The 23,572-nt window shown below is 48.8% G+C and overlaps 2 long non-coding RNA genes across 6 annotated transcripts; one reads left to right on the forward strand and one right to left on the reverse strand.

Moving 5' to 3' along the window:
* Window positions 1-1,129: 1,129 nt before the first annotated feature.
* On the reverse strand, window positions 1,130-22,330 carry LOC140634180 (uncharacterized). 4 transcript variants are annotated; one of them, XR_012031692.1, is made up of 6 exons: window positions 22,009-22,330; window positions 18,423-20,077; window positions 13,445-13,557; window positions 7,360-7,517; window positions 2,185-2,359; window positions 1,130-1,244 (listed from the first exon to the last, which is right to left on the reverse strand). It is a non-coding gene; the product is annotated as an uncharacterized lncRNA (long non-coding RNA). The 4 variants fall into 4 exon arrangements; XR_012031694.1 differs by lacking the exon at window positions 18,423-20,077 and having other exon boundaries at window positions 22,009-22,312; XR_012031695.1 differs by lacking the exons at window positions 18,423-20,077; window positions 22,009-22,330 and adding an exon at window positions 13,661-15,177.
* LOC140634181 (uncharacterized) lies at window positions 16,946-22,216 on the forward strand. 2 transcript variants are annotated; one of them, XR_012031697.1, is made up of 2 exons: window positions 16,946-17,299; window positions 21,819-22,216. It is a non-coding gene; the product is annotated as an uncharacterized lncRNA (long non-coding RNA). The 2 variants fall into 2 exon arrangements; XR_012031696.1 differs by having other exon boundaries at window positions 21,822-22,216.
* Window positions 22,331-23,572: the final 1,242 nt, after the last annotated feature.

Consider the following 23,572-nt stretch of genomic DNA (forward strand, 5'->3'; position numbering starts at 1 on the left):
GCTCTCATGCCACCCACTCTGAGAGATCTCCCAAATACCATCCTACCCAACAGTGCAAACTCCATGAGAGCAGGGATTTTTGTTTGATTTTGTTTATGGCTGCATTTCCAGCTCAAAGACCTGCTCATGGTACGGTATAAAAACTTTTGAAATGAGTGAATGAGCCACGTTACGCTCTGGTTTCCTGGACCCTTGCCATACTCGAGAGGGTCCTGCTTGCTGAGTCTGAGAAACCAGGTGGTTTGTGTTTGTTATGATTGCCACTTGACAAGGAGTCAGGTTTCCCAGAGGACAAGATAGCACCTCCAGAAATTCTCCCCCTAATGACACACTTCCCTCCACCCACTCTTGAACACACCTGTGTGTTGCTGGCTGACGACCTCAACTCCACTTTCTACAACTTAGGCAGTAGAGAGAGGTGCTATGCACATGCACTCTGAGGCCAGACTGCCTCCCTTCCACTCTGCCATTTACTAGCTCAGCATAACTTATTCAGTCTCTCTATGCTACAGTCTCTCATCTGCAAAATGGACCTAAAAATTGTACCGATGTGATAAGATCATTGGTAAGCAAATCTGTGTTAAGTGCTCAGAATGGTGCCTGCTGTGTGGAAATTGCTCTGTGGGGACTGTTGATATTGTACCCATGGCTTGACCACTGAGCCCCCTCACCGCATGCCCCATAAACAACCCGGCTGGTTGTTTTCATAACCGGTCACATCTATTCCTCAAGGGGCGTCAGAGGAATCATTTTCATTGTCCCCATTTTATGATTAAGGAAACAGGTCAGAGGAGATAAACAGAAGCCATTCAGCTAAGAAGATGGGGGTGCTGAGATTCAAACCCACAATTGTCTCTTCGCTACACTGTCCACTAAATGGGCATGGGAAGAGGTAGGCTCCTACTCATCCTTCAAGGCCCACTCATATATCCCTGCGGCTCCGTGGAGCATCTTTGCACCATTGCATTGGTCTGGATTCTACACTACCCTTCGAGAAGCTCAGGGTGGTATTGCGGTTCTCAGTGTGCACTTCCCTAGCGGACTGCTTGATTTCAAACCCACCTTGGGTAGATTACTCAAGTATGTTCCTTCATCGCTACAGCAGGCAATATAAGAGAACCTTCCTCATAAAGTCACTGTGAGGGCAGCCCGGGTGGCTCAGTGGTTTAGCGCTGCCTTCAGCCCAGGGCGTGATCCTGGAGATCTGGGATCGAGTCCCACATGGAGCCTGCTTCTCCCTCTGCCTGTGTCTCTCATGAATAAATAAATAAAATATTTTTTAAAAATAAAAAAATTAAAAAATCACTGTGAGGATTAAATGAGACAATATCTGCATACAATGTTTAATAATAAGAAGTACTTAATGATTGTTCGCTCTAAGTACTATTCATATCAATGTGCCCTTATGATTCTGCAGATTCCTGAAGCATGGGGACACTTGTCCTATACATCCTTACTTGAGCTAAATATTTCACTTCCCAGCTGTGTGGTTTCGAGCAAGTTCCCTTCTCTGGACCTTTGGTCTTCTCATACAAAATCATGACAATACCTACCTCACGGGCTTGTGATGGAGATTATACAGGTTAATAAATGTAAAGCACTTAACGGCATATACTACATGCTCAATACACATTAGTTATTCTTTATGCTCTACTATGCTTAACTCAGTGCCTGGAGTATTATATAAGATAATAATCAGACTAAGTGAAAGAACAAATCGCATAAATTTCAGGGGTGTCTGGGTGGCTCCATCGGTTAAGCGTCTGCCTTCAGCTCAGGTCATGATCCTGGGGTCCTGGGATCAAGCCCCGCTTCAGAGTTCCTTGCTCCACAGGGAGCCTGCTTCTCACTTTCCCTCTGCCTGCCGCTCCCCTTGCTTGTACTCTCTCTCTCTGTGTCTGTCAAATGAAATCTTAAAACAAAAATATAAATTTTAAATATTGCCTTTTAACCTCCCATCTCCTAAGTTCACAGTTGTTGTTCCTCTCACTGCACATAGTATAGGTGCTCATGTGTTCTTTGGTGATGCCAGTCACCTCAGCTATGGAAAATCCCAATGCAGCTTTGAATTTCAACTCTGTCCCCATTGATGTGAATTAGGTCCTATAAAATCTTGCTAATTGTGACTTAGCCATAATTCTGGCTAAAGTTTAACCTAAATGTTGTGTCCATAGGAGCACCCACCTTTTCAGCCTCCCTAGAGAGCTAGGCTCCTCTGGAGGAATCAAAGTCGCTGGACAAACACAGGAGCTGGAGACACATTTCAATTGAGCTTTTTTTAGGCCCTAGGAATAGAGTTCCAGTGTGTGGGTCCAAGGACTGACACGTTCCTCCTGGCCACAAGCCCCAGTAGATGGACCTTCATTAGAAAAAGGATCATCCAGGTACCATTTGAAGTAAGAGTACAGTGGAGAAAATTGAGCTTCAGGGAAATTAAGCAGTTTGCCTAGGGTCACACAGCCAGTGAATGGCAGAGCCAATAATCAAGCCCAGATCTCTTTATCCATGTTGCCCATATCCTGGCCAACCATATGCTCATAACGCTGGTCTTGCAAAGTTCTTATAAGTGTTTAAAAAGATGGTACATAGGGGCACCTGGGTGGCTTGGTCAGTGGAGCATGTTACTCTTGATCTCAGGGTTATGAGTTTCAGTCCCACATTGGGTGTAGAAATTACTTTAAAAATCAAATCAAATTGAAAAAAAAATGGCACATAGAGTTCTTAGCAGAGTGTAGACATTCAAACACTATCATCTTTTGCTTTTTCTTCACAAACCCCTCCTCAACTCAGTTTCTCCTTTGCCTCATGATCCTGAGGTCAAAAGATGTTGCATAACAGGCCTTGGTTCAAATTCCCCCTCTTGCCACTCACTAGTTTGGGCAAATCATTCCATCTTACTGAGCCTCAGTTTCTTCTTCTGCCAAGTGTCAGAGGCTTATGTTGAATCAGGCAAGAAAGGGAAAGTTTACACAGATGTGAGAGGCCATTATTCATATCGAAAAGAATTTATGAACATGCTCCCAGGACCTACTGGGTTGGCTGTCTTCAACAGTTCATCCAGAGAAAACCAGCTGGAAATCTATTACCAACAATACAAGACCTCATGAAAGTGATGAGATACAAAGTTAGTATTCTTTTAGAAATTAGTGTCTTTCTATACACAAATCCCTACTATCTTTGAAATTGTAATGGAACAAAACATCTTACTTAAGAAAAGCAACCCCAAATATAAAAATATTTAAAAAAATAGGAAAGCATCTTAAGAACATGTACAGGTTCCATTTGAAAAAAATGCTTATGCTTCTGAGAAACAGATATATGTGAGAGGATATATGTATTCACAAAAAAATTTGAAAATGCTTGGACAAATCAAGAGGCATAACCTATTCTTGGATAAGGAGACTCAAAATCATTGTGATATTAGGTCTCTCTCTATTCATCCAAAATTTAATGCGATACTCATGTATCATCTTTGTATGCCTGTATATCACATGTGCACACCTGTGAATCATCTTTTCATAACCTGTAATTTATCTTTCACCACATATGCGTTTTCCTCTGGAAGGATACACAAGAAATTGCTGACGGTATTTACCCCTCGGGTGGAGAATTGGCTCACAGGGGACAGAGGTGCATATTTGTTAACTATACGCTGTTTTGTTTCATAACTGAAAAAAATCTGTCCTAGGGTAGATATTGCTTATCCAAAAATTGGTTTTAAAGAGAAATAAACAGTCGAAAGAGCATTCTGAGTGCAATTAAGCCTAAACTTATGGACAAGTTGCCTTTCCACTTCTGCAGTAGGGAGCCCTGTGACCTCGAGCAGGACTTGGTTTTCAGACCCGCCACACAGTTCGGTGGGAGCAGGAGAACCCACGTCTCCTTGCTTTCATCTCTGTTCCACTGACTGCATCCAGCTCCTTCCCTGCAAGGACTGATCTTTGAGGGTGGTGACCTAGCCTCTGATCCTGGCTCATTCTCTCTCTCTCTCTCTCTTTTTCTCTCTCACCCTTGTGCATGCACACACACACACACACACACACACACACACACACAGAGTATTAAAACCATTTGGGTGCACTGCACATCTGCTTCTCTGGGAGCAGAAACCCTACCCGCAGCCCCTTGCTGCCCTGCTCGCCTGGAGACTGTCTCATCTTGGGAAAGTTACAGGTTTCGTTTTGTCACTTGGAAGCTTCAGCAGCCAGGAAGGGAACCCGAGTTGACTCCGGGCCAGGGCCTTAATTGGATTGGATCCCTGTGGAGGCCATTAGCCTCTTGCTGCAGCTTGGCAGGGAGGGATATTTCCTCCCTCAGCCCAGTCCCCACTTGCACACACCCCAGCCAAGATCTTCAATGGCCTACCACCCAAATAAGGTTCTGTATTAAGTTTCCAATTATTATGATTCTCCCTTCCGCTTGAGCAGGTTTTTACTGTATCCAGACACTAGCAAACACTATGAGTATTGTGAGTAGTCTTGTCTGATCTCTTTATTTACTCACACCACAAATTTTTATTGCATGCCTACTATGTATCAAGCACTGTTCCAGGCCCAGGTCAGACAGCATCTTGGCTTTTACGAAGGTGACATTTTATTTGGGAAGACTGATGATAAACCAATACCCAGAACAAATTTGCCTATGTTTGGAAATAATAAGAACGAACTAGGGTAAGGGGATGGGGAGGGGTGCTGGTGGCAGGAAGTAGGAACAGTCTGATAAAGTGGCATTTGAGTTAAGACCTGAAGGAAATAAGACAATATCCCGGCAAACAGCACTCTAGGCAGAGAGAAGAGCCAATACAAAGGCACTGAGGCAGGCACTTCCTCAGTGCGTTGAAGAAATAGTAAAGAGGCAGCTGAGAAATCAAAGCTCTGGACAGTCTGGTGACCTGTTTGCTGATACTTCCTGCTGTCGGTTCAGTGGCTCTAACCCACTCCTCTGCTTCGTAAACACCGAAAAGCAGCAGAGGGTTTAGAAAAACTTATTTAGCTGGATAAGAGAAATAGCCCCAGGATGATAAATAACCCACGCACAAAACAAAACAAACAACAGCAGCAACAACAACAACAACAACAACAACAACAACAACAACAAAAAACCCCAGACATTTAGGAGGGTATCCATGGCTAGATTATCCATAAAAACAAAAGAATAAAAAATATATATTTTGAAAACCACTAATCATTAGAAGAGAGAAGTAGTATTTGCTGGCTGAATACTGTGCTTGTAACACTGTACACTGAGCTTTCAACATGAAGAAAGTAGGATTTGGGGAAGACACGTGACTTGCACAAGCCCACATAGCCAGGGGTAAAAGCTCCGTACGCCCTGTAGCCCATGAGCATTGTGAGGGTAAGTCCCTGTCCATCCTCTTTACCCCGGCACAAAGCACAGCCCCTGTCTCCAAGTCGAGGTTGAAAAAAATGCTGATTACATGGTTGAAGATCTCTATCTTCAAAGCCTGTTCTAATTCTAATACACCCATTGGCTGCCCTGTTAAAATGTGATCCATCTAAGCATTGAAATATTCCGCAGCTGTTAAAAATGCTTGTTTGCTTAAATAAGACATAGTTCATCCATATAATGAAATAATATGTAGTTATTAAAAATGAAGTTGAGGGTTGCTGCAAATAGGTCTACTGACGGGGACTGGGCACTTCTGTATCTGGTGGCCTCAGTTCAGTGCCACTGGCTAGTCCCTTAGCCTGTACCCTACTCCTACTTCACCCTGGCTCCCACTTCCTACCGAATCCTAACATAACAGCCCGGAGGCTCAGAAGTAATAGTGATCATCATCATCATCATCACCATCATTATTATTAGATTTTACACTATTTTTAGAGGTGTATGGGACACAATATCTGCTTGATTGTGTGGATTGTGAATGCAATCTCATTTTAACCTGTACAACCTCATTTAATACGTCTAATACCTACAACCTGAGTTGAGTATTATTTTTTTTAAGAGGGCATTTCTAAGTAATCCCTACACCCAACATGGGCCTCGAACTCATATTCCTGAGGTCAAGAGTCACAGGCTCTGCTGATGGAGCCAGCCAGACGCCCCTGAATTGAGTCATATTATTGCTTCCCATTTTGCAGAGGACAAACTGAGGCTTAGAGAGATTAAATCACTTGCCCAAGTCACACAGCTGGCAATCGAGTGACACAGCTGGGATGTGAACCCAAGGCTGCTCTGCTGCAGCTGGTACACTGCACCACACTGTTCGCCCCTCTCCTATCGCCTGCAGCCATCCTGTGGGCAGTACCCTGTGTTCAGCAGTCTTCCCCTAATGCTTGCTCTGGCCTGTGACCTTTGACCTAAGACTCTGAAAATGATATTCCAACGTAGACAAATAGCTCTTGCCACAGAGGCTCCCACCCAGAGCTGGCAGCCCTGACTTAGACGAGCTGCTCATTTCCTACAGCCTAAAGGCGCAGAGACGGCCAAGCCGCTGCCCCAGGAGAAGCCCGGGCTGGGGAGTCTACTTCCCAGCTGTTTCCTTGCCACACAAGAGCAAAAATAGACAATCATCTCCAGCCATAAGGTTTGATTTGAATAAGGACTTTTCTTCTCCATCCTTGGGCGTTCATAGTTCATTTACTTGGTACTTTGAGGCCTGAACAATCAGTCCTTTAGATCACAGCTAGGTAGCAGAGGGGACGTTAGACCATTTGAAATTCAAGCAGGCAACTGTATTTTTTCAAAGCTAAGAAGTGTCCTTCATGCTTCAAAAGAATAAACGAATACTCCAGCTCTGAGCTGTGCTGAGTGTCAGCAGCCAGAGGAGACCCTGCAAACAAGGGAAAAGGAAAAGCAGCGGGTTGATGTTTTCCCAGCTGCATCCCACACCCAGGGGGTCCGCCTCCCTCACTCGTTGGTGGCTCGGTCATACCTGGAGGCACAGAGAGATAAAGCGATGTCCATGTTTAAACCAGGACTACCCGGTCCTGGTGTACACCCAGGGGACAGTCCCTGACTGAAGGACAAGAGCCTTGTCTGAGCTGTTCAGAGACATGGCCAGGATCCTGAGGGATGAGCCCAGTACGATTTTCTTCTCTCATTTGGTTCACCTCTTCGTTTTCAGGACAGGCTCCAGAAAGAGTCCTTTCTTCTCCTGCCATTCTCTTCAGCTGCTGGATACATCCTGCCAAGGCAGGGACCAGAGTCCCTGGATTCACCCAGAGGGGCTCCCAAGGGGGGGTGAGCATGTCCAAGCCCCACAGAATGCTGACCTAGTATGCTAAGCAAGGCCCCGTTCCTGTCCCTCAATGGGGGAGGAAGACAAGGACAAGGAATGTGCAAGGGGGCTGGGCACCTCTTCCTGCTGATCAGAAATAAACACAAGAAGGGCACCTGGGTGACTCAGTTGGTTAGGTGTCCTATTCTTGATTTCAGCTCAGGTCATGATTTCAGGGTCATGGGATCAAGCCCCATGTCAAGCTCCACACTCAGTGCTGGATTCTCTCTCTTCAGATTCTCTCTCTCCCTCTGCTTCTGTTTCCTCTTGTGCTCTGAAAGAAAGAAAGAAAGAAAGAAAGAAAGAAAGAAAGAAAGAAAGAAAGAAAGAAAGAAAGACTACAAGAGTCAGCAAGAACAGAATATTTATGTGACCTTAAAGTGTTCCTACAGATTGCTTATTACTTGTAAGGAGGGAAACTGTAACTTAGTGGAGAAACCAGAGCACATTTCAACCAGTGATCAAAACGACCAACACTCTCTCCAGGCAGACAGACATCGGGGGCTCCTCGAATTGATGCACATGGTATCAGGTTTATAAATATTCCAGCTGAGACCACACAACCTGAATCTAGTCCCGAGGAGACATCAGACACACGCAAATGGAGCCACATTCTATAAAAATAACTGGTCTCAAAATATCAACGTCAGGAAAGGCCAAGAAAGGCAGGTTGCTGTTCCCGATTTGAGGAGAATAGAAAGACACGGCCGACAGCTAAATGCTGGGGTCATTTGACAGAATTGGAATATAGATAGTAGATTAAAGTATTGTGTCAGCATTAAATTTTCTGAATTTCATAGCTGTACTGTGGTTAAGTACGAGGATATTCTTGTTCTTTCGAAGTACATACTGAAGTGTTCAAGGGGGGAAAAGGGTATGATGTCTGCAATCTACTTTCAAATGGCTCAGAAACCATAATATGTATCCCATAACGATAGGTACCTGCATCTATCTATCTTTGATGATAATCAAAAGAGAGAGAGAACAAACATGGCAAAATGATAAAAAAAAAAAAAAAAGGTGAATCTAGGTAAAGGGTATTTAAAAGCTCCTCATATGATTCTTGCAACTTTTCTGTTTGAAATTATCTTATTCATTTTATTTACTTACGTTTTTTTAAGAGAAGGGGGGGAGGGGCGGAGAGAGAAGGGAGAGAGAATCTTTTTTTTTTTTTTTAAGATTTATTTATTTATGATAGACAGAGAGAGAGAGAGAGAGAGGCAGAGACACAGGAGGAGGGAGAAGCAGGCTCCATGCCGGGAGCCTGACTCGGGACTCCATCCTGGGTCTTCAGGATCACACCCTGGGCCGAAGGCGGTGCTAAACTGCTGAGCCACCCAGGGATCCCCAGGGAGAGAGGATCTTATGCAGGATCCATGCTCAGTGCAGAGTCTGACCCAGGGCTGGAACTCACCACCCTGAGATCATAACCTGAGTCCAAATCAAGAGTCGGACACTTAACCAACTGAGCCACCCAGAAGCCCTGTTTGAAATTATTTTAAATTAAAATGAACATCATAGGAGTCCAGAGGGACGAAAGGCTAAAATCCACTAAATTCTATCCCCTCGTTTTTGAGTGACTGAGTTAGCAAGACTCATTCTGTGACTTCTCTCCTTGAAGGATTTTTTTGTGGGTTGATTGGTTCCCTTTTCCTAACATCCAGGAAGATGTGATAGTCCCTTAGATCATCGTCTCTGAGGCCACCAAGTCTGGCCATTGGGGCTGAGCCTCCCAGGTGGGCACAGTGAGCACCTGCTCACCCGCCCTGTCTTTCCAAAGGGAAAAGGCAGGTATTCTGAGGCTCTGGGCCCCACATTGCAAGGTGAGGAGAAAGATAAAGCCCTTCACAATTCCTTCCCCTGCTAGACAGCTAGCACCCCACCTCCCATTGTCTCAAGTGGGGCTGAGAATCAGTAGAACCAGAAACCACCTTTTCTGTTTCCTGCCTTTCAAGGCATTCAGGAGACATTTGTCCAGGGCTCCCCGCTCAGTCTATGGTACAGATGACTATGGTCTTTTCCGAAGAGGCAATGTGTGTAGTGGCTAAGGACCCTCGTGTTAAATTCAGACTGCCTGGATCAGGTGCTATTAGCCAGTGACTAGCCAGTGACCCGCAGCAAGTCTCTTCACCTCCACAAGCCTCAGACAAGACCCTACTCATAGGCTCCTTGAAACTAGTGAATGGGCTACTTTAGGTGAAGAACTGGATGATGCTAAATGCTCAACAAATATTCATTGTTATTACTATTATTAACCATGGGCCTTGTCCTCCCAGAGTTTGCTGGCTGGCCAAGGAAACCTCAAATTTAAGAAGGAATATCACAGAGGGCTGATAACTGCTGGACTGTGGGAAGTACTCATAATTTGCACGTGCTATGAAAGTACAAGGTGGGGGCACCTACCTAGTGGTAGAGGAGAGTCAACAGGTTTTCCAGAAGCAAGGATGTTTAGCACAGATATAAGCTGACCACCTGCTATGTATTGGACCCTGTTCTAGGCCTCGTGAACACCAACAAAATAGAACACGGGTTCTCAGGGAACTTCTATTCTGGTGGAGTGACAGTCAGATTCTATTACTAGCAGACGAATAAATACATAATGTGTCAGAAGGTGATGTGCTATGATGAAAAAATAAAATAGGTTAAGAGAATAGAAAGTTTACCTATCTGTGAAATGGGGAGATTACAAGAATCTAACACTCTCATCACAAGGATTAAATGAAGTCATCTAGAAAGTAGTAGTTCAGTGTTTGACACAGGGTGTTAAACAGTTTACATGCTTTGCAAATGCTCAAGAAATATTTGCCGGTTTGAATAGATCATGTCATTCCTTTAACAAAAACTTTTGGAGAATTTTCTAATATGCATCAGACCCTGAGTGAATATCAGCACGTCATGACCCAACTGTGGTGGGCAAGAAGCTCAAAACAGGCTAGCAGAGAAGACAGATAAACAGACGACTCTAAATATCATGTGATAAGAACTGAGAGTGTTTACCATGTACCAGGCACTATTTAGAGCATTTTATCTGCATTAAGTCATGTAATCTTTTACAACTCTGACCTAAGCACTGTTTTACAAATGAGAAAACCCGGGCACCTGGGTGGCTTAGGGGTTGAGCGTCTGCCTTTGGCTCAGGTCGTGATCCCAGGGTCCTGGGATCTCTGAGGGGCTGTCTCTGGGGAGCCTGCTTCTCCCTCTGCCTGTGGCTCTGCCTCTCTCTCTGTGTCTCTCATAAATCTTAAAAAAAAAAAAAAAAAAAAAAAAAAAAAATTTTTTTAAATGAGAAAACAGAGGATCGGCGAGGTTAGGCAATTGGCCCAAAGTTACAGTCCGTGTAAATGGGGTGTAGCTGGAGCCCTGCTCTAGGGAATCCTGACGTGTTACAGGAGCCCAGAGGAGGGCCCTCACAGGACTAATCAGGGAGGGCTTCTTGGAGGAGGTCCCACTGAAGCTCAGGTTTGCGTCATGAGTAGATACTAGCTGGGCAGATGAGGGAAATGGGTTATCTGGGGACAGGGAATAGCTTGTGCATGGGCCTGAGGTGAGAGAAGGAGGGATCTTCTGCTCCCAGCCATTCATCCATGATGAGGGGGTAAAGAGGATAGAGCTGGATGGAGGGGCAGGGCCAGCCAGGGAGTACCTTGTGTCCCAAGAAACATGGCCTTCCTCTTTGGAAGGTGCAGTGAGGAACCAGGGAAGCACAGCTGCTGGCCTTGGGGTGGGGTGGGGGGTCCTCCAGGTTGAGTGGCCTGGTCAGAGGGGCACCCCCACAGTTTTGCTCCCCAAGTGGCTAGGTGCCTGCTTTAGTAGAAACAGCCACTTGGCTGGGAGACTCCCAGTTGGACCCAGAGTCTCTCCAAAGAAGTGTCTTTTGTTTTTTTTTTAAGATTTTTTTTATTTTACTTATTTGACAGAGAGAGAGAGAGCAAAAGCAGGGGGAGTAGCAGAGGGAGAGTGAGAGGCGGGCTCTCCACTGAGCAGGGAGCCTGATGCAGAACTCGATCCCAGGACCCTGGGACCATGACCCGAGCTGAAAGCAGATACTTAACAGACTGAGCCACTCAGGGGCCCCAAAGGGGTGTCTCTTAAAGGGCCAAAACAGAGAATGGAAGTGGGAGGAGCCCATAGCCGAGTTCCCAGGATGGCAACTGCCAGGCCCAGTTGGAAATCTGGGGCTTGGGTCCGGTGGACATTCTTGACTATAAATGAAATGAAACAAAAGTTTTTGAGGGGCCCCTGGCTGGCTCCATCGGTATAGCATGTGACTGTTGATCTCAATGTTGAAAGCTTGAGACCTGTGTTGTGTGTCGAGATTACTTTAAAAAAAAAAAAAAGAAAAGAAAAAGAAAAGAAAATATTAAAAAAAAAACCACACACTTTTTAATGAAAGGTTATGCAAGCATATGGTGGTAAGATAAATAAATAATAAATCAAGCAGTCCCGTGGAGACAACAGCCCAGAAGCACCCCTCCCTCTCTTATTGCCCCCCCTGCACCCTGTGCTTCACCATTTTTCTGGGTTGCCTTCCAAAGACATTCTATGCATATATGCATCGGTTTATATAGACATAGCCCACGGAGGAATTTTAATAATGAATTTTAATGTTCTTCTTGGGTGGAGGCGGGGAGTCCATTAAAAAGTAAAATACGTTCATTGCAGAGAACATTGGGGGGGAGAAAAAAACCACCGAAAGGAGAAAAGCAGAACAAAGGCTGAGGCACAAAGGCAATCACTGCTCACATTTTCAACCCAGGATTTCTGCTTTAATAAGAAAAACAAATAACACTTGAATGACATGGTAAAAAGCTGCTCGGCATTCTTTCCTGTGTTCCATCTGCCCCCTGCCACCATGGCATGATATTTGGAATAATGCAGATTGTTATTATTTCAAATGAGCAAACGGGGACTTGGGGAGAGAGTCCTATAAAGCCAGATCTCCTGGCTCTAGAGCCCCTTGACACATGAGTCTCCCCACCTTCTCCCTGTCTCACTGGCCTCAGGAGGGGGGCCACGTCCCTGCCCACCAGAGACAAAACCTCGCTTCCCGCCTTTGTCTGCCAGCTGCAGGTCCCCTTGCAGCCGCCACCAGCAGCTGCAGTAACTCATGGATTGATGCCATGGCCCCATGGGGTTTCTTTCTCTCCTCCAGCTGCTGGGGTGGTGGGGACCTGTGAGGAAGGTACAGGGCATGATGCAAGCCCTGGCATTGGGGTGTGACCTTAGCTTTCTGTATCTTATTTTCTTTAATACCCCTAGAAATGCACGCACATAGCAAGTGCTCAGTAATGCTCGCTGTGATCATTCTGGTGCTCCCAGCCGGGAGGCGAGGTGGACAGGAGCCACTTCTGTGTTCTTTTTTTTTTTTTTTTTAAGATTTTATTTATTTATTCATGAGAGACACAAAGGCAGAGAGAGGCAGAGACACAGGCAGAGGGAGAAGCAGGCCCCATGCAGGGAGCCCGACGTGGGACTCGATCCCGGGACCCCAGGATCACGCCCTGGGCTGAAGGCAGGTGCTCAACCGCTGAGCCACCCAGGCCCCCCACTTCTGTGTTCCGAGGGCCATGTCTCCACATGCCTCACCCCCAGGCTGCTCTGCCGAGAAGCCCCGACTTCCCAGAAGCACACAGATCTTTGCTCATGCTGTACCCTCTGACCCTCTTCTCGGGCTTTCCCGGCTGAGGAAATCTTTCTCAGAGTCCAGGATTCAGAGGTGAAGCCTCCAGGGATCCTCCCACAAATACACCTCCGCCCTCAATCCAAATAAACTCTTCCTCCTCTGGATCCGGCACCACGGGACACTGGATGAACACACTGTGTTCGGATTCTCTGTGTAACCCAGGGCGTCTTCCCAGACTCTCCAGCTGACCAGGCTCGCTAGTTCTTTCGAGTTGTACCCACAACCCCTTCATCCCTTCCCAATAGGACCCTCTGGCCAGCCCCCTTATTCTAGGAACGCTTGCCCCCATATCAGTTCCAAGCATGTAGACAGAAGCAAAGCTAACCAGCTCCTGGCATTGCTTTGGTGCTGTTGTTGGTCTACGGACCCCCACATGACACAGCCCACCCAGACCAACTGAAGGGAAGGCCTAAGAGGTCTGGTTTAGGGGCACAGCCTCTTCCTCCTGCATCTGAGTAAGGATGCTTGACCGTCTAGGTGTTGCTGGCAGCCACCTTGCCACCAAGAGGGTAGCTGACCTTAGACTGGATCCAATGGGCAGAGCAGGACACTCGAAGCTCCTGGGTCCTTATGTCATCACATCGAACCATTGAATCAATCGATCCTGAGGCCAGGAATGCTTCAGGACTTCCTGTTGGTGAAATAATAAATTACCTTAATGTTTAAGCCTCTTGAGTCAGGTGCCCACATCCCTGACCACAGCACAAGAGCTCACATTTAACTTGAGCCCTTACTTCGGTGCCTGGGTGGCTCAGTCGGGGAAGCATCTGTCTTCAGCTCAGGTCATGACCTCAGGGTCCTGGGATCGAGCCTTGCCCAGCCTGCTTCTCCCTCTCCCTCTGCCTGCTGCTCTACCTACTTGTGTTCTCTCTCTCTCTCTGTCAAATAAATAAATGAAGTCTTTTAAAAAAATAATTTGAGCCCTTACTATGTGCCAAGCGCTGTCCTGAGAGCTTTACATGCATAAAGTTATTTAACCTTCACAACTACCTTCATAGGTAGAGGTGACCTGTGTGTCATAGCTAATGCATATCTTCTGGAGTGAGACCTCCCGGGTTTTCACAGCTCTACTACCTATTGTGGAAACGTCGCCAGCTGCTTACCCTTCCTCTGCCTCTGTGTCCTCACCTGAAAATACTGCCCACTTCATAGGGTTGTAGCAAGGGGTAAAATAGGATAATGCCCAGAAAGGCCTTGTATCAGTACCTAGTACATGGTAGAGGTGGAAAAAAACAATAGTCTTTATGTTATTATCCTCATTTTACAGAGGATACCAAAGCCCAGAGAGTCTATGACAGGACTTAAGTTTACACGGTCAGTGTGTCAAACCTGTGCAATCTAGCTCCACAGCTCATAGTCTTAACCGGTGATCCAAAGCCCTAGGGCCCTGGGGAGAAGCCCGGGAGGTGTGCAGGTTACAGGCAGCCCACCCCATTGGCATCTGCCTCACTGCAATCTCCAGACACGTCTAGGGCCCCGTGTGTGCTGTCCACACCCCTACTTCTACCACGCCCACCAGTGGTGGGAAGGCTGGAAGGTTATCGGTGACAGTGCAGGGAGCCACCCTGAAACAATTGAAATTTGATTATTAAATATCCTTCCTCTTAAAAATCCAGCAAACATTTCCATCGCGGGAACACCGGGGGATCTGGGCGGGCTGCCTCTTCCTCCAGGCTCCATTTCACTGCTCCTGTCCTCTTCTGTCATTTGTGGTCACAAGTCTTTCCTTCTTTCCCGAGGCCTCCCTGTAGGCTGTGGCCAGGGAGAGGGCAGGTCCTTCACACCCGAGGTGGCGATCAGTGTATGTGGCCACCCAGAGGCCCTCCTCTTCCCAGAGGAATGCTGTGACCAGCTTTTCATGTAGTGTCCCCTCCCCTGCCCCCGGGTCTGTGAGCATCCTGAGGCTCTGGGTTGCGTGGGTTCAGGCCCCAGCCTTATTCCGGTGAGTGTCCAAGGAAGGAAGACAAAGTCCCCACACTCAGACTCCGCGGCCGGCCCCACCTCCCCGTGAGTCAGTACTGAAGCCAGGCCTCTGAGTCTTTCCTGTTCCCTTCCCAGGCTCCGGAAGAACAGCAGGATGGGAGCTGCGCCCAAGCCGTTTTTGGACTTGGCCGAGTGGCAGGTGTTGGCAGGCTGTCCCCAGAGGCCAGGCGCATTGCTCAGCTCCCCACGTCCCACAGCCAACCCCCTCCGCTCAGCCCGAAGAAAGGAGAATCCCAACCCAGGAGATGAGAGATGGATGCCCATGGATGAGTGGGTACACCGTGCACCCCAACTCCTGAACAGAGGGGACAGGACCAGAGAAGTTCAGAAGGTGAACTTGGAGCCAGAGGGCCTAGGTTCAACTGCCCCAGCACATTAACTCTCCGCCTCAGCGGCCTCCTCTGTAAAAAAAAAAAAAAAAAAAAAAAGTGGGGGGGGTGGTGGTTAATAAAAATCCCTCCCTCCAAGATGGTGAGTAGTAAATGCATTCACATCCGTAAAGCGCTCAGAAGAGTGCCCAGCACATAAAAAGCACAAAGTTGGTGCCTGGCCGGCTCGGGGGGTAGAGCATGTGACTCTTGATCTCGAGGCCCTGAGTTCAAGCCCCATGTTGGGTGTGGAGCCTACTTAAATAAATAAATGAAAGAAAGAAAGAAAGAAAGAAAGAAAGAAAGAAAGAAAGAAAGAAAGAAAGAAAGAAAGAAAGAAAGAAAGAAAAAAGCACTAAGTCAGTGTTTGTTTAATGAAAAACACAAATTCGGCAAGTATTTAGTGGGAGCCCACCGTGTGCCACGTCCAGGCGGGCTCCTGAGGATACGCTGGCGAGCAAGAGGGACAGCCATCGCCCTCAAAGATAGGGATGGATTTGGTAAGGTGGGGTGGAGCCCGGAAATCTGTGAGCACCCACAATCAAGTGTAAACATCATTGAATAAGTGGTAAAACTGAGGCATGGGAAGGGACAGGCCGTTGCCAAGGTCTTGCTGCTGGAAAACAATAACAGCAGGCACTAAAGCTTATGGAGCACTTTTTTTTTTAAAGATTATTTATTTATTTATTCATGAGAGACACAGAGCATCCCTACATCATCTTCCTTCATCCTTACGCCAACATTACTGTCCCCATTTCCACAGCTGAAGGAACTGAGGCCCAAGGAGAGTCTGCAATTTACCCAAGTCCTCGCCACGAGGCCGTGGCACAGCTGGGGTTTCTAGAAACTAGGCTAATGCTGCCTCCCCAGACCTCTTAATTCCCAGCAGCTTTCCCTGGCCTGGCTGGAGCCCGTCCTGTCGCCCTCTATTCCTTCTGGGCCCAGGGCAGTGCGTGCGGAGAATGCAGAGGCCGTTGACAAGTCTGGACAAGTGAGCATTATGAGCAGAATCCTTCTGCCAAGCAGAGAGAGCCCTAGAATGTAGCCAGAGCCAAGTGGATGCTGCTCTGGACCAGCCGCAGCCCCGCTCCCCTGCAGCCTGACCCCAAGGTTCAGGATTCTCGAGAAGACTGGACTCTGCCGGGCCCAGAACACGCCAGTGGAAGCAGCAGTGCTCGGCTCTGCTGGGTCGTGCACATCCATTATGTGGAGATTGGATTTCACCACAACCTTACGAAGAAGGTTCTAGCATTGTCTCCACGTTGCATGGGGCAAGACCGCCGAGGATGAGGACCACTGACTTGGGAGCCGGGCAGCCTGAGTTCCGACCCCAGCTCTTGCCACTTCCTGCTCATGGCCAGGCCAGGCCTGGTCAGGCCACACTTAACCTCTCTGGGCCTCAGCTCTCTTCTCACTGGAATGAGGACAATAATAGTACCTGCGCCTCACGGGGCGGATAAGAACCCTGGAAGTGCTAGGACGTGGAAAGCACTTAGAACAATGCCCAGCACATAAATAACTCTTTGTGTTTGCTATTTTGAAGGCAACCGAGGCTCAAGGAAGTTCTGTGACTCGGCCCGCATCACTCAAGTGCTGTGTAGAAGAATCAGGGCTTGAACTCAAGCCCCTGTGACTCCAAAACAGCCCTATTGTCACATGTTAGGGGCAGAGTCCTCTGATGGGTGAGCAGAGTAGTTAGGCTGAGGGAGACAGACATTTGAGGCTGAGGAAACAGCGGCTGCACAGAGGTGGAAACGGGCCCAGAGCTGCCCAGAAGTAGTAGCATCCCCACAGCGCCAACACCCAGCCATGCCCACCCCACCTGACGCAGGTTAGATCAATCCAGAAGCATTTCTTGAGCACTTACTAGGTGCCAGGCCAAGCACTGGGAACTGAGAAAAGAAATGGATACCATAGGTCTTGCCTTCAAGAGGCTCGATAATCTAGTGGAGGTGGCTATGCAAGTAAAATAATCGCTGTGAAGCCGTCAAAGGATGCGTCGGTCATGGACAGGCACAAGGAGTAAGTTCTCCCTGGGAGGTGAGGGGGAAGGCTCCGTGAGGGAGCTGGCGTGTGAACTGGATGTTTAAGAGCTGAGCAAGTACAAAGGGGGAAAAGCAAGTCCACCCCACATAGAGCGCCCAGCAGAAGTCACAAAGCACATGGGGTGTTGGGGGGAATGGCAAGTCCAGAGCAAGGCGGGTGGGACTGCAGGAGTGGTTCGAGGCCACAGCAGGGAGGGCCTCCGTACTGCTCAGAACTCCTGGGTTGCAGCAGACAGAAAACATGATTCCAAGAGGCTTCAAAGAAAACGAGATGTACTGACTCAAGAAGCAAACAAACAAATTCAGCTTATCTGCTTCAGGTACAGCTGGATCTAGGTGTTCAATTGATGTCACCAGGACTTGGGTCTCCCAGCTTTCTGCTTCTTCCTTTGTTCGCTTCACTGTGGAAGCAGGTTCTTTTCAAATGAAGGCAGCTCCCGGCTGACCCCCTCCCAGTTCCAAGTCCAGCAGAAGGAAAAATTTGTCCAAATGTTTAAAGACAGATTCTGAAATTGAATCTCCCTGGAGTGGTTTGGGTCACATGCCTGAGCCTGGACTAGTCACTGTGTGGGGGTGGGATAGAATGCCCTCATTTCCAGATTGGGGTCACATGCCTATCCCGAGGTGGGAGCCCCACCCAAACTGCCGGGGCTCCAGAGGGGGGAATGATGGCTTCCTAGGAACAAAAGGATTTGGAGATCAGAAGAGGGAATAGATGCTGAGGGGGACCCCAAGGCCATGCTCCTTTGGGCAATGAGAGCTCCAAGGGCTTTCATTCACTGAGTAGCTTAGATTTGTGCCTTGGGGGTGCAGAAAAGAGAGCTGATGGGGCAGACATACTTGTAGGAAGATGCAAGTCCCTTTAAGAGATGCTGGAGGCCTGGGCAGAGGGCATGGAGAAGAGAGGGGAGGCAAAAGATGCTGGGCTGAGGTGCCCCAGTTGTTACTGGAAGGGCTTTTCAAGGACCAGGACCACGTCACCCTCTTGCTATGGGCCTGCAGATGCCAGCAAGAGCGTGGGCTGAGGGCCCAGCCTCCCTCCCCCGCCCCAGAACCCCATGACTAACTCTTTCCCTCCATCTGCTCCCACACTTACTCACCTCCCACCCCCACTCTGGCCCCGGGCCCCACAGAGCCTGATCTCCTGTGGCCCCCGTTGCGGGGTGGTCACCGTGACATCGGGTGGTCGTGAGGGGGTGGCTCAGCACCTTTACCTCTCCCAGCCTTAGCAACCCTTTCCTTAGTTTCTGGTCTCCCACTCCTTGCCCCTGGGGCCTGGGACATCACCTCGAGGGCTGCAGGAGGGCCAGCTCCTCTCTCTGGTGAAAGGAGCCATTGTGAGATCAGCCTGAGAGCTGGCAGGGGCTGGGCTGGCACACGTGGCTCTCCCAGAGGCCCTCGTCCAGCCATTCCTGCTTCTGGCTCCTTGGGCCTTTCCAGAGAGCAGGGAGGAGGCCGAAGGGGGCTCGGGCTGCTAGAGGGGACTTCTGGGCCTGCAGCAGCTAGGCTCCAAGTGCATGCTGCGCTCTGGTTTCCATCTGCCCCGGGTCCGAGGGAGGAGCCTGGAGGGCAGGGCTGGCTGCTGGAAGCTTCAGAAACTTGGAACAGGAGGGACTTGCCAGCTGGACCCCAGCAGATCTGGGGCCTTCGCCAAACTGAAAGCCGTGGTGTGCCAGACCTGGCCAGATCCCCGTTCCCCGGCAGCCGGGCCAAACTTGGAGAGCCGTGGAGGGAGAGGCAGGGCACCGAGGCCATCCAGGAAAGGTTATGAGGTTTGGGGGTGGGTGGTGAGAAAGGGAAGAGCTTAGGGTTTATGGTGTCGGCACAGACTGCCAGAGACCTTCCAGACTGAGCCTCTGGTGATATGTCACGCTACGTAGCTACTATTTTTTGCATACTTTCTAAATGTTGGTCACTCTGCCAAAAACTTTACACGTGTTATCTCGTTTATCTTTATAACAACCACATAAATCCGATATTACCCATTCATAGGACTGTCTTGTACGGTTGTCCAGGTTGCTCACTGCACAGGGGACTCCCTCAAGAGGGATGCCTGAAAGCCAAAATCTACCCAGGCCTCGACTCACCAACTGTATCCCTGCAGACCTGCGTCTATACCCAGGTCCTATTCTCCTTATGTTACAGCTGAGGGAAGCAGCTCTGAGGAGATGAAATGACTTGTCCAAAGCCCCAAACTAATCAACCACAGATAGAAGGCCCAAACTCAGGTGTGTCTGACTCCAAAGCCTCTCACTTAACCTCTACACTCTGTGTTCGGGCCCGTCCACTTCTCCCCTCCACCTTCCTCTTCCCTTAGGTCCCAACCGCTCGGAGTCCGCAGGGCGGTGTGAGCAAATGCCTGGGCTGGGAAGCAGGACATTGGCTCGAAGTCCTGGCTCTACCTCTCATTCACCTGTCCTCTCCACGCCTCACTCTCCTCATCTGTAAAGTGGGTGTGCCAATTAGAGCGCTTCAGGAGGAAGCAACAGAAACCGACTCTGGTTTACTTACGCAATAGCGACAACAAAAACGAATGCCCTGGAAGGATCTGGAGTTGCCCATAGAATGGGAGGAGGAGGGAAACCAGGCCTAGGAGAGGCCGGAAACCATAGCCACCCAGGGATCCAGCAGTGGGGACCAGGGAACAGTACCTTTTAGGTTAGTTCCCGAAATAACAAACCAGGCTCTGTTGTCAGAAGAGGGCACGGTTGTAGCAGCCCCAAACAGTCCTGTCCACAGCAAGGAGGAGGATGACCTGCAGGTGGGGAGGACTTAAATCAGGGCCCCTGGGATCCCTGGGTGGCGCAGCGGTTTGGCGCCTGCCTTTGGCCCAGGGCGCGATCCTGGAGACCCGGGATCGAATCCCACGTCGGGCTCCGTGCATGGAGCCTGCTTCTCCCTCTGCCTGTGTCTCTGCCTCTCTCTCTCTCTGTGTGTGACTGTCATAAGTAAAAAAAAAAAAAAATAAATAAAAATAAAATAAATAAATAAATAAATAAATAAATCATGGCCCCTGAGAGGGAAGCCCCTCACAGGCTGCAAAGTAGCATAATAAGATGCATGGGAGCATCTCTTGTCCCTCCTGGCCAGGGTTGGGGAGCAGTGTGAGCAGCGCCGGCTTCTCGTCCCGGCTTTGCCAACAACTGGTCATGTGTCCTTGGGCGAGTCACTCTTCCTTCTGGAGCCGATGTTTTTCATCCATAGAAGGAAAGTGATCATCTCTGAGGCCTTTAGCAACCCATCCCAGAGGGATTTTTGGTGTTAGAAGATGCTCCCGGGAGCAATTGCTCAACCTTAAAGAATGAATCACGGATGGTGGAATTTGAGGCATCCGTGAAGATGGTATTCGGTGGGGTTTTGTGTGTCACACCCAGTGGAAAAACACCTGCTTCACCTGGGAGACCGGGCAGGGAGGGGGCCAGCTCAGGAATAGCATCCTGACCTCAGGCCTCCGGAACTTTGACCATAAGAGGGCTGCAGGGCCCCTCGCTCGGGGGCAAGAGGTTGGTCACTTTTGAGATCTCACTCCCCGCAGGAGTTCCAAGCAGAAGTGGAGCCAACCGCACACATGGGGCCTCTGGACCCCTCGTGTCACAGCGCCTTTGCCAAGGGGACACACAGATTGCTGACAGCAGACTGGGGACATCACTTGTGCTAAAAAGACAGCAACTCTCCTCTCCAGGCCTCAGTTTCCACCTCTGTCAAATGGGAACATGGTCACTGTTACAGCCACCTCCTGGGGCCCTTGTGAGGCTCAAGTGGAACAATACATCTGAGAGAAAACCTAAGGAAACGCCAGGCCCCGGTACTGAATAAGGACCGAAATGGAAGTTTCCAGGGGCAGGGCCTATGTCCACCAGGTTCCCTGCTCTTTTCTCAGTGCAGCGCGGGGTCCAGCCGATAGCAGGCACCCAGAACTTATTTGTTGAATGTTAGTGGCTAACATGTCATGTATACTTACCTCCCAAGCACCGTGCTAAGAATTTCCCACATACGTACTCTTTTAATCTTTACAATAATAGGGCAGCCCGGTGGCTCAGCGGTTTAGCACCGCCTTTGGCCCAGGGTGTGATCCTGGAGACCCGGGATCGAGTCCCACATCGGGCTCCCTGCATGGAGCCTGCTTCTCCCTCTGCCTGTGTCTCTGCCTCTCTGTGTGTGTCTCATAAATAAAAAATAATAATAATAATAAATTCTTAAATCTTTACAATAATATAGATACTGTTGTCATCTCTATTTAGAGATAAATGGAAGCACAGAGCCCACGGCCCTGCCACGAGTAAGACGTAGAGCTGGGCTTTGAACCCAGGCCGTCTGGCTCTAGGGGCTGTGCTCTTGGACATAACTCTCCCTGCCTGAAGGGCTAAATGAGTGAACACATGAATTAATGCATGTGGACATTTATGAATGAGTTCTGGGGTTTAGACTTCTCAAATCCCTGCTCTGGGGACACAAGCTGAAGCTTCTCTCTCTCTCTCTTTTTATTAATGTATCAGCAGGTTCCAGGATTTATAGAAGGTGTGTCACAAACGCCACGGTGCATCCAGAACTGGCCTTATCACCTTCCTCCCAAGCCGCTCATCCATCCATCCTCTTCCTCTCCCAATGTCAGCTCACACTGTCACCGAGGACAGTTGCCCAAGACAGAGACTTCCGAGTCACCGTTGACACCTTTCTTTCTCTTACCTGGACAGTCTCCGGGTCCGTTCCTCCAGGGCCCAGCAGAAACTTTTTCTCATGCCAAGTTCATCCAGATGTCCCCCCATCAGCCTCCAAGTATAACAGCCCGCCGAGGCCCCTCTGTGCTTTAAGACTGCGTGAGAAGTTGGCGCCCCCATCCCATCCCACTGTGACGGGATTCATGGTTCGTCTCCTGGTCCAGCAAAGCTAACGCTGCAAAGTGAATTGACCAAAACTTAGTAGCTTAAGACAAAATCACTTCATTATTTTTTTTTCTCCCAGCTTTGTGGGTCTACTGGACCCAAAGAGGGATTCTCTCTCAGGTTTTTTTGTGGGGTTGCAGTCATGGTGAATGGAGGCGGGGCGATCTAGAGGCTTCCTCGTGCACATGTCTGGCAGTTGACACCGGTTGTCAGCTGGAATCTCAGTTGGGACCGGTTGGCCAGAACACCTACGCTCGGCCTTTCAACGTGCCCTGGGCACAGCCTGGCAGCTGGATTCCAAGAATAAGTGTCTCTAGAAATAGGAAGTGAAACCTACCAGTCTCTTAAGATTGAGGTCATTTCTACCATATTCTGTTGGTCAAGCAGTCACAGAACCAATATCTAAGGGGAGGGAATATAAAAGGAGAGGATTTGGGAGGGGAAGTATGTTTTAAAGATTTTTAAAATTTATTTATTTGTTCATGACAGACAGAGAGAGAGAAGCTCTCCTACGCTTCAGCTCTCAACTCCCTTGGGGACCCTTTCCTGGCAGCCCAAAGGTCAAAGCCCTGGTTTCTTGATTTTCCCCAAAGTCATGTGTCAAGATGAGGGAGACATGCCCTGACTCATGGGTGATGGGAGGGGGTGCGATGTTGCAGTGCGGGCCGAGAGCAGGTGACTTCCAGCTGCACATCAGACCTCTCTGCTCTCCGGGGCCCTTCAGCCACCCTGGTCCCCCAGCCTCCGTGGACCCCATCTTCCCACCAGACTGCTAGACCCTCTGCCCCCTCAACCCACTCACCTCTCCTTTTTCCTCTCATCCCCTAATTCCACACCCTTTTGTACAAAGAACAATTATGTTGCCCCCCTCCTTCCCAATGCATCCCAGCTACGTCCAGGGGGTGCTCCCTTCCCATAGTTACGTCTTTTTAGCCAAGAGAGCTGCTGAACACAGGCAGTTCCCTCCCCGAGGAGGAATTCAGTGCCCAGAATGTTCCTCCTTCATCACTCTTGGAGTTGGAAAGGCCCCAAGAGATCCTCTCGCTCAACATCTGACCACGTTCCTGGGAGCAGCATTACTTCCCACGTTGGTCATAGGTGTGTCGTAGAGGTATTGTGGTCAAATATACGTGGGGACTCTGGTTAAGGTGGAACACGCCTCCTCTACCTGTAGCACCATCAACTAGCACTTTCTATAAGCAAGGAAATTCTCCAGATGCTGCATGGTGACCACCAGCTACATGTGTCTATTGAGCTTTTTCAATGTGGCTGGTGAGATGGAGGTAATGAGTTTTAAATTTTAATGGACTTTAATTAATTTTAAATAATCACATGTAACTAGTGGCTACCATATTGGACAGCCCAGG

The sequence above is a fragment of the Canis lupus genome, chromosome 5, assembly GCF_048164855.1.
Source record: "Canis lupus baileyi chromosome 5, mCanLup2.hap1, whole genome shotgun sequence".
Lineage (NCBI taxonomy): Eukaryota > Metazoa > Chordata > Mammalia > Carnivora > Canidae > Canis > Canis lupus.